Below are 16,011 nucleotides of genomic sequence, written 5' to 3' on the forward strand. Positions count from 1 at the left end.
AGCACCTGATCCAATGGCCAAATCTTGTGTTTTGGTCCTGACTGCTCTCAGTGCACCAATGTGCAGCATTCCAAATTGCCTCTCCGATCAGTGCTTCTAAAATCGTACCCAATATGCTGGTCAGATTAATAAACCGGGAATCTTCTGGTCCCCCAGTGAGCTCGTAAAGTATGGCACACTGCACTAGCTGCTCTTTTAATCTGCCTCTCTTGTTTCCAGTGAGCTGTTAAAAGCCCAACTAGATGAGATTTTTTTTATTTTCCAGTTTAATCTCTTTCTGAATGCTGAGATGCAGGCCTTCCAGTCTGGAGTTTTAGCTCCCTTTTTAGTTGCTCTAATTTCTTTTTACCTACTCTGGTGTCACCCTTTCTTTCATTAATTTTTTATTTTTTGCCTCCAGGAAATTTCTCTCTGATTCTGGCATATTTTCCTCACTCTCCCTAGTGAACGTACTGAGACAAAAAAATCATTTAGCTTCACAGCAATCTCTGCCTTATCTGTCACCAAGTTCCCCTCACAATCACACAAGGAGACTATAGTCTTACAGTCCTGATCCATATCTGTTTGTAAAATCTGTTGTTGTTTGTCCTTCTCACATCCTTTGCAATTCTCCTTGTTTCTTGGAGTGGTTTTTTTTCTTTTGTTACCATTTCCTTGCTATTTAAAAGTCAGATGTATCTCTTATTGTAAAAATATGAATAGAAGTACTGTGTAAATGTCCTTTCTATGCAATGTCCTATTTACAAAATACACAGTAGCAGCTACAAAATATGAGCCATTCCTTACTGTAAATGTTCATTGAGAACTCTCATTGACTTTCACGCACTATGAAAAGACTAACTTTTTTCAGTGTCAAAATAAATAGGCAATACCCAAAATTAATATAATATTGAAGACCATATCTTCAGCTGCCATGAACTGTCATAGCTGAATTGAAGAGCATGTCTCCAGTGGAGCTTATGCCATTTGAGGATCTGGCTCCCAAAAATCTTATGTAAACCAATGGAACTGAAGAAATGTTGAGTTAAAGCTGTCAATAATGTTGGACAGAACTGGAATTCCAAACTATGACTATCAAGTTTTGAAGATATTCAAAAAGGTGAAATGGTTTGGATACCCATCCTACCTGTGAGCCATTGCAGCCTTCTAGAAACACTGTCTGGTATTTCTAGAAGTGATATTAAAACACTGCAGCTTATAATATACCAGCTGTTGTAGCTGACTACATTACTGCTAATACTGGGACAAATTCTGTCCTGACTTACTTACATGCAACTCAGAAACTATCTACGCTAGAAATGCTGTAGCAGGACAGCTACAGCACTGCAGCTGCATCGCTGTAGCACTGTAGTGTTGGCATAACAGCAATGGAAGGGGTTCTTCCATCGCTGTAGTGAATCCATCTGTCCAAGAGGCTGTACTATAACCATTAGATTGATGGAAGAATTCTTCTGTTGACCTAATGGTATCTGCACTTGGGGCTTAGGTCATTTTAACAACATTGCACAGAACATGGAATTTTTCACAGCTTTGATTGATGTCATTGAGCCGACTTAACTTTGTAGTGTAAACCAGTCCTGAATGAAAAGGAGAAAGCTGAGAATTTGAAAGAGATTGAGAGGTAATAGTATTAATACAGCAAGTTAGATATTAATTTGTAGCTCAGGGGAAATACCATCATCACCAAGGGGGTTTCCCTGGGGTGAGGCTTATCCATTGCCCTTGGGCTGTGCTGACTCTTTTGATTTCCCCAAATGTGGGAAACTTGACAGCATAGTTTGTGGTAGTCGGGGACTGCATTCATATTTCCTCCAGCCCCATGCTCAGGCTCTCAATGTGCTGTGTCTCTGCAGCCACTTCATGAAGGTAAACACACTGGGCCGGCCCGCCAGGAGCTTTCCCTGCAGATGTGGCGATCCCTGTTTGAGAAACCCTGTTCTAGTGAAAACCCAATCCTAAAGCACACTCTCTCCCTTTTTCCAGGGTCACTGTGCTTACAGCTCCTGCCTGGCTTTTCTTGCCTCTTTTCCTCTTTCTTGTTTGTGACTTTAGTATCTGTGTGTTTTCTCACACTTTTTCACATACCTACCCAAAGCAGTACTTAGCCCCAAAGCTTCTGGGTGGGTTCATCACACATACCTTTTGTCTTAGGTGTCTCTTATATTTACAATTATGTTAACTGAAGTGTGAGGTCATACCTATCAACCTCAATAGGGTTTCAACCTAATCTATAACAAGATTTCACCAGGTACTAACAATGCATTTGTATGATTGCTAAGACATTATCTTGAGTCAATTAAACGACCCACATCTCCCATAAAGAAAATAAAAACATCAAACATAGCCAAGGCAAAGCAAGAGTGTTAGAATTTATGATGGTCAGGAGTTGATTCCCTGAAGAAGACTATTAGACTTTCAGAATGTGCCCAAATTAAACTCTGGAGTGATGGCAATACTGCAGAGTCCTTAAGGGGGTTCAAAGAGGCAGCCTAGCAGGCTTCACTTTTGCTGTTCTGTGTCTCCTCTTTAGATCTTTCTCTGTTGATGTTAACTGCTTAATTCCCAGTCGAAACACTGAGATTCTAACCCACATACATGATTTAAAATGTGTAATATCAATCTATATGATATACATTCTCTTCATTAGATAGGATGGTTTTATCATATGTGTTCAGATACCATGGTGATAAGCATATAAGATTAATTACCCAGATCGATAAAAGCAATTATTCTAGCCAGTTTTACCTCTGCTGAGAAGTATGCTGAGAAGTTCTGTTCAAAAAGCATTTGCAAAGCTGTTGTGTGCTTAGCTTTAAAAATATTTGCCTCTGCACACTCGGAATGAGAGGTGTTCACTTATTAATAAAAGAACAGGTTGGTTAGGGCACTAGCCATTGCATAGTAAAAATAATATAAAGTTATTTTACTATCTTTTCTACTTGAATATATGCTTGCTGTAAATGATTATTTATTTATAAGAAGCATTGAATAGCTGTGACCAAATAAGTATATTTGCTAATGTAAACAAGCTGTGTTAACACTCACTTGATTTAGGCCAAAACAATACAGGCAGCAGTAATACAATGGTAGATAATTGACAGGTTTCTTCTTTCTCACTCCCAAAGACTTAGTATAAACAACCTTTTTCTAAATGGAGATTGGTAAAGATTTTTCCAAGAAAACAGCAATTCCAAAAACAAGTACGAAATACCCCACTCAAGTTTAAAGTAATGTCTCTCTACTCTTGGTGTATGGATCAATATTAGTCTTTCAGGTTCTTGTGACTTTTAGTTTAGATTACTTCTTACTCCCTTAGGACTCAGTCCTATGGGCAGTTGAGGGTGGTTAACTTCTTGCAGGATCAGGCTCATGATGATTAATCTTGGTGCTGCACATCTGTTAAATGATGCAGGTTCTGATCTGTAGTGGAGTTTCAGATGACAGGGGTTTGGGAGCAGATTAAGCTTCTCTTTGGGTGTAAAGCACACGCACTTGAATAGCAGGTAACAGACAAACAAGGTCTGATGGCCCAATTCTGGAGTGGCTCGACTCGTGTAACTCCCACTTAAGTCAATGGAATTTATAGATGCTAAATAAGGCTCAATTTATTGTAAACTGGTGCATCTGGGATTACCATTGTCTAGTAAATTGGGATCACTGCCTACAAACACAAAATAATAAAAAAAGGATGTAAAAGTGGAATAAATATTTTTGCATATCTTGTCTGTTTAGGGAGTTATTTTTTCAAGTGACTTAAGCTCTGATCCTGCAAACACTTATGTGCATGCTTAACTTTACTGATTTTATTTGATTTTAATGGTACTACTCAGAGTAGTAAAATTGAGCATGTGCAAAAGTGTTTTCAGGATCAGGCCTTAGAATGTATTTCCTCTTGTCAAAGTATTAAACAATCACAGACTTGGAACCACCATAATGTTCTGCAAGGTGATGTAATACTTGCAATTTCCTGTTCTTGCTACAATCAATCTTACAAATAATGGATTAACTTCATGCCATTTTCTCATTCTTGTTCTAATTTTTGTCATAGGAGCCAGAATATGTTATCAGAGACAGAGAGAGATGCCAGCCATTAAATTGTGGTGATAATTCATTTTTGTGACAAAAATTGTTACAAGAACAGAAAATGGCATAACATTTCCCCACAGTTATGCAATAAATATATTAATATTGTCAAAAATTCTAATGATTAGTGGAAATAATACCAATTCAATCTGTTTGATATTTTGCTTGACATGTTCCTATATTGTTTCATATTGTGTGAAGATAAAATGTTCACCATTAAAAGATTAGTGTTTTCTTGCAGTTATCACACGTGATATTTGAAATAACAAAGCATAGAGTAGGAAATAACTGTGGTAACTGTTAGCAAATGTTGACTTTTTAATGGGAACCATTATAAAGAGAGGCTTGATGCCAATGTAACAAGTATCATCTTGGTGGTTATCAGGACCTCCAAAACTAACATGACCCCTGACAACTTGAACTAAAGGACTGAGGACATGGTCCAGCTTCCAGGTGAAATAGAAGATTCCCACTGAGTACAATGGGAATTGGATCAAGCTCTAAGTCTCTAGCCATCGATTATACCTAACTCAGTCTAGAAGGGGGACACAACACATGTTGAACAGTGGGTTACAGCAACACCCTTATGAAATAAATACCTGGCTGACCAGCTGTAGCATGGATAGAGGAGAAGGAAGGGTAAGAAGAACAAAAATAAAAGAATAAGGAAAAGAAAGAGGAGGTGAGAGCAAGGGGTAGGAAGAAAGAACGAAGGGATGGAGAGGTAAGCTTAATGGGTGAAAAGGGAGGGAAAATTTAAGAGCAAAGGAAGAAGTAGAAGACCGATATCAGGAAGAGGAGAGTAAAAAGGCAGCATAAAATGGAAGAGGACAGCAGGAGGAGAGACAGAAAGCAGAGATGAGATGAAAAGACATGGGGGGTAGGGAGAGACAGACAGAAAGAGAGAGAAAATGAAAAAGAGAGAGAGATTGAGAAACCTTTCCCTGCGAGAAGCAGCAGCTCTTCTTAGGCAGTGACAGGAATCATGGTTTCTGGAACAACCGATTGAAATAATAGGAGCTGGCAGGGGATGCCAAGATCACCTCATGGAAGGTAGGAGAGAAAATCTGGGGCAGACTGCAGAGGTGTGAAATTTTTAGAGTACTTCTTTTAATGCTAAGTACCAAAATTAGGGTGCTCATCTGGAATCGCCAGTTGTTGAGCTTGTTAAAAAATTAGAGAGAACAATGACCAGGAGCACTCTGCAGGCTACCTTCCTGAACTTCAGCCTTCACCTTAGCTCTGCTAACTCTTTGAGGTATAATACATGACATCTCTGTGTACCTATGAACAGAGAATGCTAACTGCTGATGACAAAAAAGGGTTATCCCTCGTGTAACTAAAATGAGATATACCAGAGATACATTTGCTGCAGTATTTCTAAACCAGACAATTAGTGCAAAATCCTTTTTTTTTGACACTGCTGACTCTAGTTTGCTGCTGGACCACACTGGATACTGTGGGCTCCAAAAGTCATATGCCCTACTCATCATTTCTAACTCACATTTCTGTGAGAACCGAAGTCTCTGTCAAGCCCTGTGCATGGTGCAATAGATTAGACGTAAATTATCCAGCACAGCCCCCAAATTTATGTAGCAGAGCTGCATGAAATTATTAAACAAACTGGGACTTATGTGGCATTGTTAACTGATAGCAGCTGAGCCTTGGGACAAAAACAGAGAGAGACAATCAGCAGGGAAATTGGAGGAACCGGAGTGGAAGCTTGGAGGAGGAAGTAGCTGGTATGGGAACTGCTGCTAGATGGGAGCTCTAAAACTATGCAAATCAGTAGCTTTGCATGGCACCCACTTTTGCCTGCTGCACAGCTCATAAGCTAGGGGAGGGGGGGAGGTTGCTGACATGGAGAGTTAAGGTGCTAGGGAAAGCAGAACTCCTTTCCCACTCATTTTAGGAGATTCTGTGGCATCTTGAAAATAGGTAATTACACAGCTATTTGTATCCTCAAAGTTGGGTTATTCACAGGGCCCTGTTCATGCCCATATGGTCTAATTCCTACAACCCAAATACAGCCTGGGACCAGGGAAGGGTAACACTGGTCTACAATTTTTGAGAAGTCATCTGCTTCAGAGATAAAATGTGATATTTATTATGTATTTTGATGTGCTGAATTCAAATATGACAAAACAACGGATTGGCTACTGTTTCTAAGATATTTAAGTTTTACATTTTATGTCTATGTATATTGTGTAGATAGTAGAGTTTTAATCATAAATTGTAAACCTAGGTCTTTTCATGTGTTTATGGTTGCTTTACATGATAATATTTCACCTGTCCTGTTTATGTAACACTTTACAAATCAGCAAAAGGGTTCTATAAATCAAATGTATTATGAAACAAAAGGCAAAGAACTATTATGTACATAGTTTAGTCCTATTCAGTGTCTACTCGGCGCTTCTTGGCTTGTCTCTTGTATTCATGAAATGGAGCATCTCTTGTCACTGTCCAGCAATAGTCTGCAAGCATTGATGGGCTCCATTTGCCCTGATAGCCTGCCAGGAGATTCCACTGCTGTAGTCTGGAGCCCAACAGCTCTGCCTTACTCTTGGGTAGTTCCAAATCCCTGACAAGGTTATTCAGTTCACCTTGTGTTATGAGGTGTGGTTCAGAGGAGGAGGATGGGAGAAAATGTGGGTCCTGTGACATTGATGGTTCAGGACCAGAAGTTTCATCGTCTTCCTCTTCCTCGTCTGACTCAAGTGAGAGTGATTCTGGTGCATCAGGAACCGGCAGTCCTTCTCCATGGGGTACTGGGCGTATAGCTGATGGAATGTTTGGATAATGCACAGTCCACTTTTTCTTCTTTGACACACCTTTCCCAACTGGAGGCACCATGCAGAAGTAACAATTGCTGGTATGATCTGTTGGCTCTCTCCAAATCATTGGCACTGCAAAAGGCATAGATTTCCTTTTCCTGTTCAACCACTGGCGAAGATTTGTTGCACAAGTGTTGCAGGATATGTGTGGGGCCCACCTCTTGTCCTGATCTCCAGTTTTGCACCCAAAATAAAGGTGATAGACTTTCTTAACCATAGTGGTTATACTGCGCTTTTGTGATGCAAAAGTCACTTCACCACAAACATAGCAGAAGTTATCTGCACTGTTCACATAAGTACGAGGCATCTCTGCTCACTTTGGCTAGACAGAAATGTGTCTCTTTGCAAAATCAAACACTGACAAATAAGAGAGCACGACACTGTATGATTTCTAGAGCTGATATAGGGCAATTTGTTCAGCAGAGTGATGTAAGCTTCGTTATGATTGCATCATCCATGACTTCTAGGAATAACATGATGCAATTCATATCATGTATGACGCAACACCAGCTTCAGATTGCATCATTCATTGTTTTGCCTAAAAAGCAAGCACTGTCCAAACCCAGTCATAGATTTATTCATAGATCCAGTCAGAGATGTGTTTTAGTCATTTCTGGTTTAAATTGAGATCCCTTCCCTTTATAACTCACTTATCCTCCGCCATTCTCAAGTCAAGGGTCATATATACTGACCCAATAGCATATTTTGAAAACTAGAGTCAATCAACAATTTTAAGCATCATTTTTGTTCTCAGTGACCCAGAATTAGTAAAGTTGGACTACATTTATTTCAGAAACATGTTGGCTGTAGAGCAGTGTAATTACACACAAGTTTTTTCCATCTTTGGTTGTGTCTCCTTCGTCCCCCTCCTACTCCAGAAGTATACTAAGGGGGTTTGCCCACCCCACTACTTCTGCTTTCTAGAGGGTTGCATTGGGAAACCTCGATCTGTACTCACGATTATTCTGAGACATCTTCCTCATTTCTGATGTCTTGTCTGGGTAAAGTGGGGTTGGATAGTGCAGAGGCACAAATTCCTGATATATCTTAGAGAGACAAGGTGGGTAAAGTAATATCTTTTATTGGACAAACTTCTGAGACAAGCTTTTGGTCTCCACATATTTCTTCTTCAGGAAAATGTACTCAGAGTGTCACAGTTAAATACAAGATGGAACAGATTGTTAAGCATAAGGAGGTGATAGAGACCAATCAAGGTGAAATGGGCAGGTAACATCTGTGCAGTGATAGAAGAAAGGAGGATTGTGTAATGAGCCATAAATCCAGTGTCTTTATAGAGTCCATGATTTTTAGTGCCTAGCAAAGTTATGAATTTATATATAGACATATCTGATTAAACCAAAGACTGTACAAGAGAGGAAGCATGGTCAGAGGCCTGTCCAACTTCATTAACTTAATGTAACACCCTGTGCATTTTTCATTGATGATGGTAGTGGTCAGATAGATTCTGGCCCTGGTGGGCACTGGCTGACAAGTAAAGGTGATTAAAAATAATATTTTCTGTCCTGTTAGAAATTCCAATATTAAACAACAGTTTTTTGCCCCAAATCTGGACAAAAAGTCTAAACACCAAAATGTTTTGTGGAATGGAAAGTTCCAACAATTTCTGATTTGAAAAGGTCAGAAATTTTTGTTTCTTTATTTTTAATGTAAACAGAACGTTTTGACCTTCCGATATTGAACCGTTTTGGTCTGGCAGTTCAGCACCGAGCTACTGTGGTGCCTCATGCAGGTTGTCATAGAGGTGCCTCATACATCCAATTTCCTGCATGGGTCAGGATCCCTGATCAGACTTCGTCTTCCATGATGCGTTGGAGTCATAGTACTCCCAAGATACACCATGAAAGATAAGCCAGAGGACTAGAACTACACCTCTCATGAGGCACTATAGCAGCTCACGTGGACAGAATTCAATGTCAAGCTGGCCTGAAATAAAATATTTTTATTTCATTTGACAAAGTAAAAGGTTTTAATTTGGATCCACCAAAATATTTCCCAAAAATAATAATAATAAAAAAATTGGAAAAATTCAGCAATACTCAGAAACCCAGTTTTCCCATGGAAAAAATAATTTTGAAGAAACCACAATTTTATTAAATAATTTTTATTGAAAAATTGAACAGAAAATTCCTGGCCAGTATTATTGATGAGTATTCTGTGGTTTTGGATTTGGCAGCTGGTCTTAGGTTTTGATCTCATGGGGATTTTTTTTTTGTTTGTTTGTTTGGTTGGTTTTTTTGCCATTTAGTCTGTGGATAATGTCTCTGGAATTTCTCAATGACCCCAGCACTCAGCTCAACACTGGGCAGATTACAAAGCCTGGTTACCTCTGGGAGCTCAGTTCATCTTCCATCTCCATTCCGTGTGTGATACTGGCCTCAGCACCTGTGGTTCCTTGGTTCTGTCTTTTTCTTTTTCCCACTCAGACACCTCTCCTCCCCCAACATTTACTAGTTAAGTGCCAGTCTTTCTTTCAGGATACACATTACATTTAACAGTATTTTACAGCTGCCTGCCTATGTACTTGAAACATGTATAAAACTGAACACTGTGCATACACACACACACACATATATATCGCTAACTGGTTTTGGGGGGAGGGATAGCTCAGTGGTTTGAGCATTGGCCTTCTAAACCCAGGGTTGTGAGTTCAATCTTTGAGGGGGCCACTTTGGATCTGGGGCAAAAATTGGTCCTGCTAGTGAAGGCAGGGGGCTGGACTCAATGACCTTTCAAGGTCCCTTCCAGTTCCAGGAGATTGGTATTATAGGTACTGCAGCATTTTCCTATATTTAAATTATGAGATAACTATGGTAGCAATTGGAAAATGATGACTTTTATTATCTTCTAGTTGAAGAAGCCAGTCTTATGATGGAAGAGCACCTAGTTGGAATGATGGAACATACTCCATCTTCTGTCTGAGATAGAGGAGGCTGATAAGTCCTCACACACCAAGAATATCACTTCAGGGGAAGGGGTTATAGTTGGGAGTATACATATTTGGGTAGGGGATTTTGAGAACGATTTGTAGGCATGCATGCTCATTGCAGAGGTGGTGAATATCATGAAATACTTAGACAAACTTCTAGTGGGAGTTGAGGAGGAGCCTATGGTTCTGGTGCATATTTGTAGCATGACATGGGGAGATGTGAGAGAGGTATCTTGGAAATTAAAGTTAGACTCCAAGGCTTCTATGGTAGTCATCTCTGCAATGCTTTCTTTCTATATCCAGGTCCAGCTTGGCAGGGAGAACTTCAGGGTCTCAATGCGTGGTTTAGATTAAAAAGGTGTAAAGAGGAGGGATTTAAAATTATTAGACACTGGGGAAAAATTTTGGAGACGAGACATTCCCTGCAAAAAGGATGGAGTCCTTAATCAAAGTGGAACCAGATTGCTGGCATGTTAAATTAACAAAATTTTGGTTGAGTGTTTAACTGGGTATTGTGGGAAAACTAACTGGAGCTGAGAAGCACATCAGTCAGATAGACATCTATCAAAGATAATGGAAAGGCATACTATAATACCTTTCTATAAGCTATATAGGCTAGACTAGGCTGAAGAGGTGGGGGAGCAGCACTGTATCTAAAGGATTCTAGAGAATCTAGCAAGATAAAAACTCTCGGTGAAGACTACACAATCAAATCTGTATGAATACATATCTCAAGCTGTAAGAATGTAAATATATTAGTGGGCTATACTATAGGCTTCTCGATTAAGAAAAGGAAATTGAATGCACAATATTGAAAGAGATCAAAGAGACAGCAAAGTCTAACAAAATTGCAACAACGGGGGACTTCAACTACCCACATATATACTGGTCTAATGACACATTAGGCAAAGTTTAAAGAAGCAATTTCTTGACACTTTAAGTGATTGCTTTTTGGAACCACTAGTTTTAGAACACACAAGAGGAAAGGCTGTTCTCCTCTTCGTCCTTAAGAAACATACAGCAGTTAATTCAGAAATTGAAAGTAGCTGAGCCTCTCAGCAATAGTGACAACAGTATAATTAGGTTCAACATCCAATGAGCAGATACGGTATCAAAAACTGACATAATGACACTAAACTTGATATCAATAAAGTTACAAGGTTAGTAAGAAAGGACCTAAAATTGAATATAAAGGAAGTAAAAGTTTTAGACATAGCATGAATGTTAGTTAGAGGAAACAATAATAGAAAACATGGCTTACAACTGTAAAGTCAAGGAGCTTGATTACAGTCTATAAGGGGAGCAAATATTTAATAATGGGCTCTTCAGTCTAGTAGAGAGACTTATGACATGATCCAATGGGGCTGAATTTGAAGCTAGACAAATGCAGACAGGAAATAAGGCATACATTTTTAACAATGAGAATAAAAAGCTTAGGAATACTTTACCAAGGGTGATGGTGGATTCTCCATCACTGACAATTTTTAAATCAAGATCAGATTTTTTTTCTAAAAGATGTGCTCTAGGAATTATTTTGAGGAAATTTTATTACCTGTGCTCCGCAGGACGTCAAAGTAGATGATCACAGATTGTCCCTTCTGGTCTTGGGATCTATGAATGAAATTGAAAGGTGGAAAATTTAAAACTGACAAAACTAAATACTTCTCCACACAACTCTTAATTTGTGAAACTCGTTGTCACTGGATTTCATTTAGACAAATCAGTTACCAAAATTCAGAGATATCAGACATTTATATGGATAACAAGACTACCCAGAACACAGGCAAAAAACAAAATATTACGGCCCAATGACTTTTACTAAAGATACTCATGACTGAATCTTGGGGGATCCTGCTGCCGAAGGGGAAGCTCCACTGCCGCTCCGTCCACTGCCGGGGGAGGAGCCCGAGGAGGCCCGCCACCACTCTGGCTGAGGCAGGGAGGGGGAATCCCAGGCCAGCCACATTGCCCACTACTGAAATCACAGAGGATTTCTGTTTCACAGACATGGAGCTCTAATAATGGTTACTAATGGATAGCAGATGCCGGACTAAATGGACTTAGCCTGATCAGAATGGCAATTGCTTTGTTCCTATTTTGCAGCTACCATTGTGTATAAAATGTTCCTACAATTGATGAATAGGCTGTTTTGTAAATATACAGATGTATGTGCTATAGCTATATATAAATAATTTATTAATTATGTAGAATATATTTAAAACTTGTGCAGAAATCATAAATTATGCGAAATATATATAATCTATGAAGAATTAATAAAAGCTGTGTAAATATATGTGAATGAGATATATAACTACAGATGTGTGTATATGTACAAATAAAATATTCCTAAATAAATTCAGTGAAAGTGGAATCACCACTTCTTACATGTGGGAGTGATCCACAGTATTGTGTATTATTCTGTCTTGGATATCCTCTCAAGCTATCTTCCTTAAACATATGGAATATCCTTCATGAAAAGGAGGCAGAGATATTTTTAAATACAAACGTATACAGTAAAAGGTTTAATGGAATACAGTAGGTTTGAGTCTATTTTGAGTGTCTAGCTGAAGACACAGCTGTTAGTTTGAGATTTGGGGAAGACTGTAAGTAAATTTATCTTATCACTGTGAGTTTACTTTATAGGGGAGTATGTGTAGTTGTCACTCAGATAATAAAGAGAATGATTATATTTGGGGGTAGGTACAGTGGTTGAAATGTAATCTTTCACGATCCATTATGCAGCATAAATTGTCAAGTCAACCTAGAGCAGGTCTATGAGAGTGGCAAGATTGGTGAGATAATATCTTTTATTGGTCCAATTTCTGTTGGTGGAAGGTACAAGCTTTCCAGCTTCACTGAGAAGTTCTTTATGTATAGAGAAGGAAACCAGAGTGTCTGAGCTAAAAAGAAGTTGGGACAGATTGTTAAGTATAAGGGATAAACACGTTATGGGAGACCACCTGAAATGAAGTGGGCAATTGAAAGATGGTATTTGGATTAGAGGCAGCAAGTGGCAAGTACTAGATGGCTTTGTGGGGGAGAGGCACACTCTTGTGTCACTGTTTACCCTCAGTCTACGATTGTCCCAGGTGTTTTCCATTGCATACACAAAGGATCTTTCAGACCTGTTGCTAAATCCTGGCTCATTGGCGGATCTGTTGGCTTACTTTTATGTGGTCTGCTCATGAAGTGTCCATTTTACCACTCGGACCATTACAAAGGTATGATTGCTTGCAAGACAATGGAAAGCTTGAATAGCTCTGAGATGCCCACTTGGCTTGATGGAATTCAGTAGCAGTTGGGATATAGTGAAGCTGGACAGGTAATAGCTCTAGCACATAGCAGAGAGATCCTCCTGTTCTGTGCTGTCTTTATCCAGAATACCTAGTAGTCATCGCTTATACTAATTATGTGAGGTTATCTTTATTTTAGTTCTGGCAATAATGAGACTAATGAGAACCCTTCCTTGGTGCGACAAGGTAGAGAAAGCATAACCTCACCTGGGCTTTGGATTGTGTATTTTCTAGCTGTGCTAGGAAGGTGCACAGCACATGACGGAAACAGGTCCTGTCATTTGTGCCTGATCGTAAACTACAGGATGCAATTACACACCTTGGCAAAATGGATGCACTTGGCAGCAAGAACTAATGCTGGCCTTTTCATCATGATTAAGTGGAGTGGATGAAATTGATGCAACTTTTACCCTGATCCATCCCAATATGGTCTGATGTCCATCCAGAGTGCAGTTCAGGGGAGCCAACAATACAGCCATGATGGCCAAAACTACAAGGATAACATTATTTAGGAAATATTCACTCAGGCCATCTCCGACTTGTGCTGATGAACTCCTTATGCCATATAATACCATCATGTAGTTCATATACATATATGTATGTTGATAGGTATAGACAAATACAGAATCTCTAACTAAAACAAAAGACAAAGCTGCAGGCTTTCTGAGACTTTTTAAATTCAGTTACGTGCAGTGTGTTCACTCGAACTAGAGCAAGTTGGAACATTTTTGATTACACGTATTTTCAATTAAATATGCTATTTTGTCAAAGGTGAAACATTTTGAAGAGAAGTATTGATTTGGATGAAATTTTTGGCAGGAAGGTTTTTGAGATTTAAGGCTCCCTGGTCATTTCTGAAAAGAGAGTGACCTGAGTGGAAAACTTGCACAATTCCATTATGCAAAAATGTTTGACAGGTCTTGGTTTCACTCCAGTATGCAACAAAAACAAATTCTGACACTTCAAAAGTTGGAAAAAGAAATTACCATCAAAGGGTGTATTATCGTGTCTATTATGATTGTTTTAACATTATAACTGGAAAGGAGCTGCATTGTTTGTACAATGGCTAAAATTCACACTGGCAAGCAGCCTCTTTTCACACTAGTTACTCTAGATTGCAAAAGGCTATTGCTTTGTCAAATGTTTTGTTCAGAAAGTATTTTAATCTTTTCAGATAGGAATAAATCTTATTAAGTGTTTCCAAATAGATTTCTAGATAACAGTGTGATAGCGCTAGTGAATACATAGCTAGAGAAACAGTAGATCCACATTTATTTTCTGTCTTAGTCCAAGACACTTTATTTAGGCTATTCTGGAAGAGTAAGACAACTTTAAATTAAGGATTTATACATTAATTTAATAGAGGAACTGGAGATGGTTCAGGTGATTGGTTATGAGATAGAGCTTTTCATCTCCTGGAAGCTTGTTTGAATCAAATCTGCTTTCTGGGAGTGGAAATTGTTACCACCTACTAGCTGTCCAGTGGCTTGTTTTAAATGAGGTGGTGATTTCAGCCCTAGTGTTGAGAGGACAACTGGCCTCAACTGGAACCTTCAGTACAGGGATTTAGAACTGAATGGCAACTGAGCTACTTTCTCACCTTTACAGATTGCCCCTCTGCTTAAGGCCCATTAAATGAGGCTGAGGGCTTTCTTCTGCAGGGCTGTCCATGTGGCAGCTTTCACAAAAGCTAACTTAAGAAAAGTGAATAAATAAAGTAATTTAGGAAAAGCTCATGGAAGAAAAATAATTTGGAATTGTAGAGAGGGGCAGTATCCATGGAAATCTTATATTTTGTGGGGAGGGGGCTCTTAAGCAGCTTTGTGGAATTCAGCTCTCTCCTCACAACTCTTTCTGTGCTGGCCTGACTTCCCACAGGATCAATAAAATCATTAAAGGGTCTCCATAAGCAGGAGTAAATACACCTGCATAAGAATGGATGGGGGTTTGGGCCATACAGCTGTAAATATATTTTATTATTGAGCCTAGTGGTCATTGCTGAATGCAATTTTCATCACTTAGTTAATTTCTTAGCACAGTGCCCAAGGAGCTCTTTGTTTAACTATTGCATTAATGACAGCTTTATGCATGTTGTACTGAAATATATATACAAATAAACCCAAATTTCAAAACCAGCCTCTGTTATTTCAGGTTGAATTATTTGTGCCTGCACGTGGAAGACATTTGGAAGCGCAACTAAGGCTGTGATTCAGGAAAGCATGTACCTAAGTGGGACTTAAGAATATCATTAAAGTTAACCACATGCTTAAATGGGACTTAAGCACATGCTTAAGCACTTTTCTGAAAGTAGGAGGAGTAGAACTATAAATGGGTAGTTAGGCATGTGTGTGCAGTTTAAGGTATAAATGCGTAATTTTGAAGCCAGAGATAATTGCAGGAGTCAAATTGCACCCACAGTTTGGGAGGCCAGATTGAGGCCCAGTTAAAATACAGGGGCAAGATTTCTGCCAGAAGGTGTGCCATTGGTGGCTTACACTTTGGTATGCAAACTCAGATTATTAGATCAATTGTTATGAAGTTAATAAAATATGAAGATATTTTTGTTCTGTGTTTATGAGTGTTCTTAATGGAGATCACTTAGGACTGTATTGTGCATGTTCTTAAAGACAATGCTAAGCAACTCATATTACTAAGAAAGTGAGCATGAGATATGTAGAAGAGCTGTCCCAAGAAAAGGGTAGTAGCTGTGAAAGAAAATGTAAGCAACTGATATATTCTGACTTCTAGGTTTAGGAAAATGGGAGTCAAAAAGGGGTGGGAAGAGAGAAAAAAACTTATTTCCACAGAAATGTTTTTGTAGATAGTCTAGTTGCCTTAAGTTTCAGGAGAAACT

The 16,011-nt window shown here is 39.0% G+C and overlaps 1 protein-coding gene and 1 non-coding gene across 19 annotated transcripts in view; both read left to right on the forward strand.

Annotated features, from left to right (window-relative positions):
* MYT1L (myelin transcription factor 1 like) overlaps positions 1-16,011 on the forward strand; it is a 383,510-nt gene that overhangs the window by 160,729 nt on the left and 206,770 nt on the right. The window lies entirely within an intron of this gene.
* Positions 1,648-1,815, forward strand: LOC115649525. The gene has a single exon (XR_003999850.1). It is a non-coding gene; the product is annotated as a U1 spliceosomal RNA (small nuclear RNA).

Source organism: Gopherus evgoodei, chromosome 3 (assembly GCF_007399415.2).
Source record: "Gopherus evgoodei ecotype Sinaloan lineage chromosome 3, rGopEvg1_v1.p, whole genome shotgun sequence".
NCBI lineage: Eukaryota > Metazoa > Chordata > Testudines > Testudinidae > Gopherus > Gopherus evgoodei.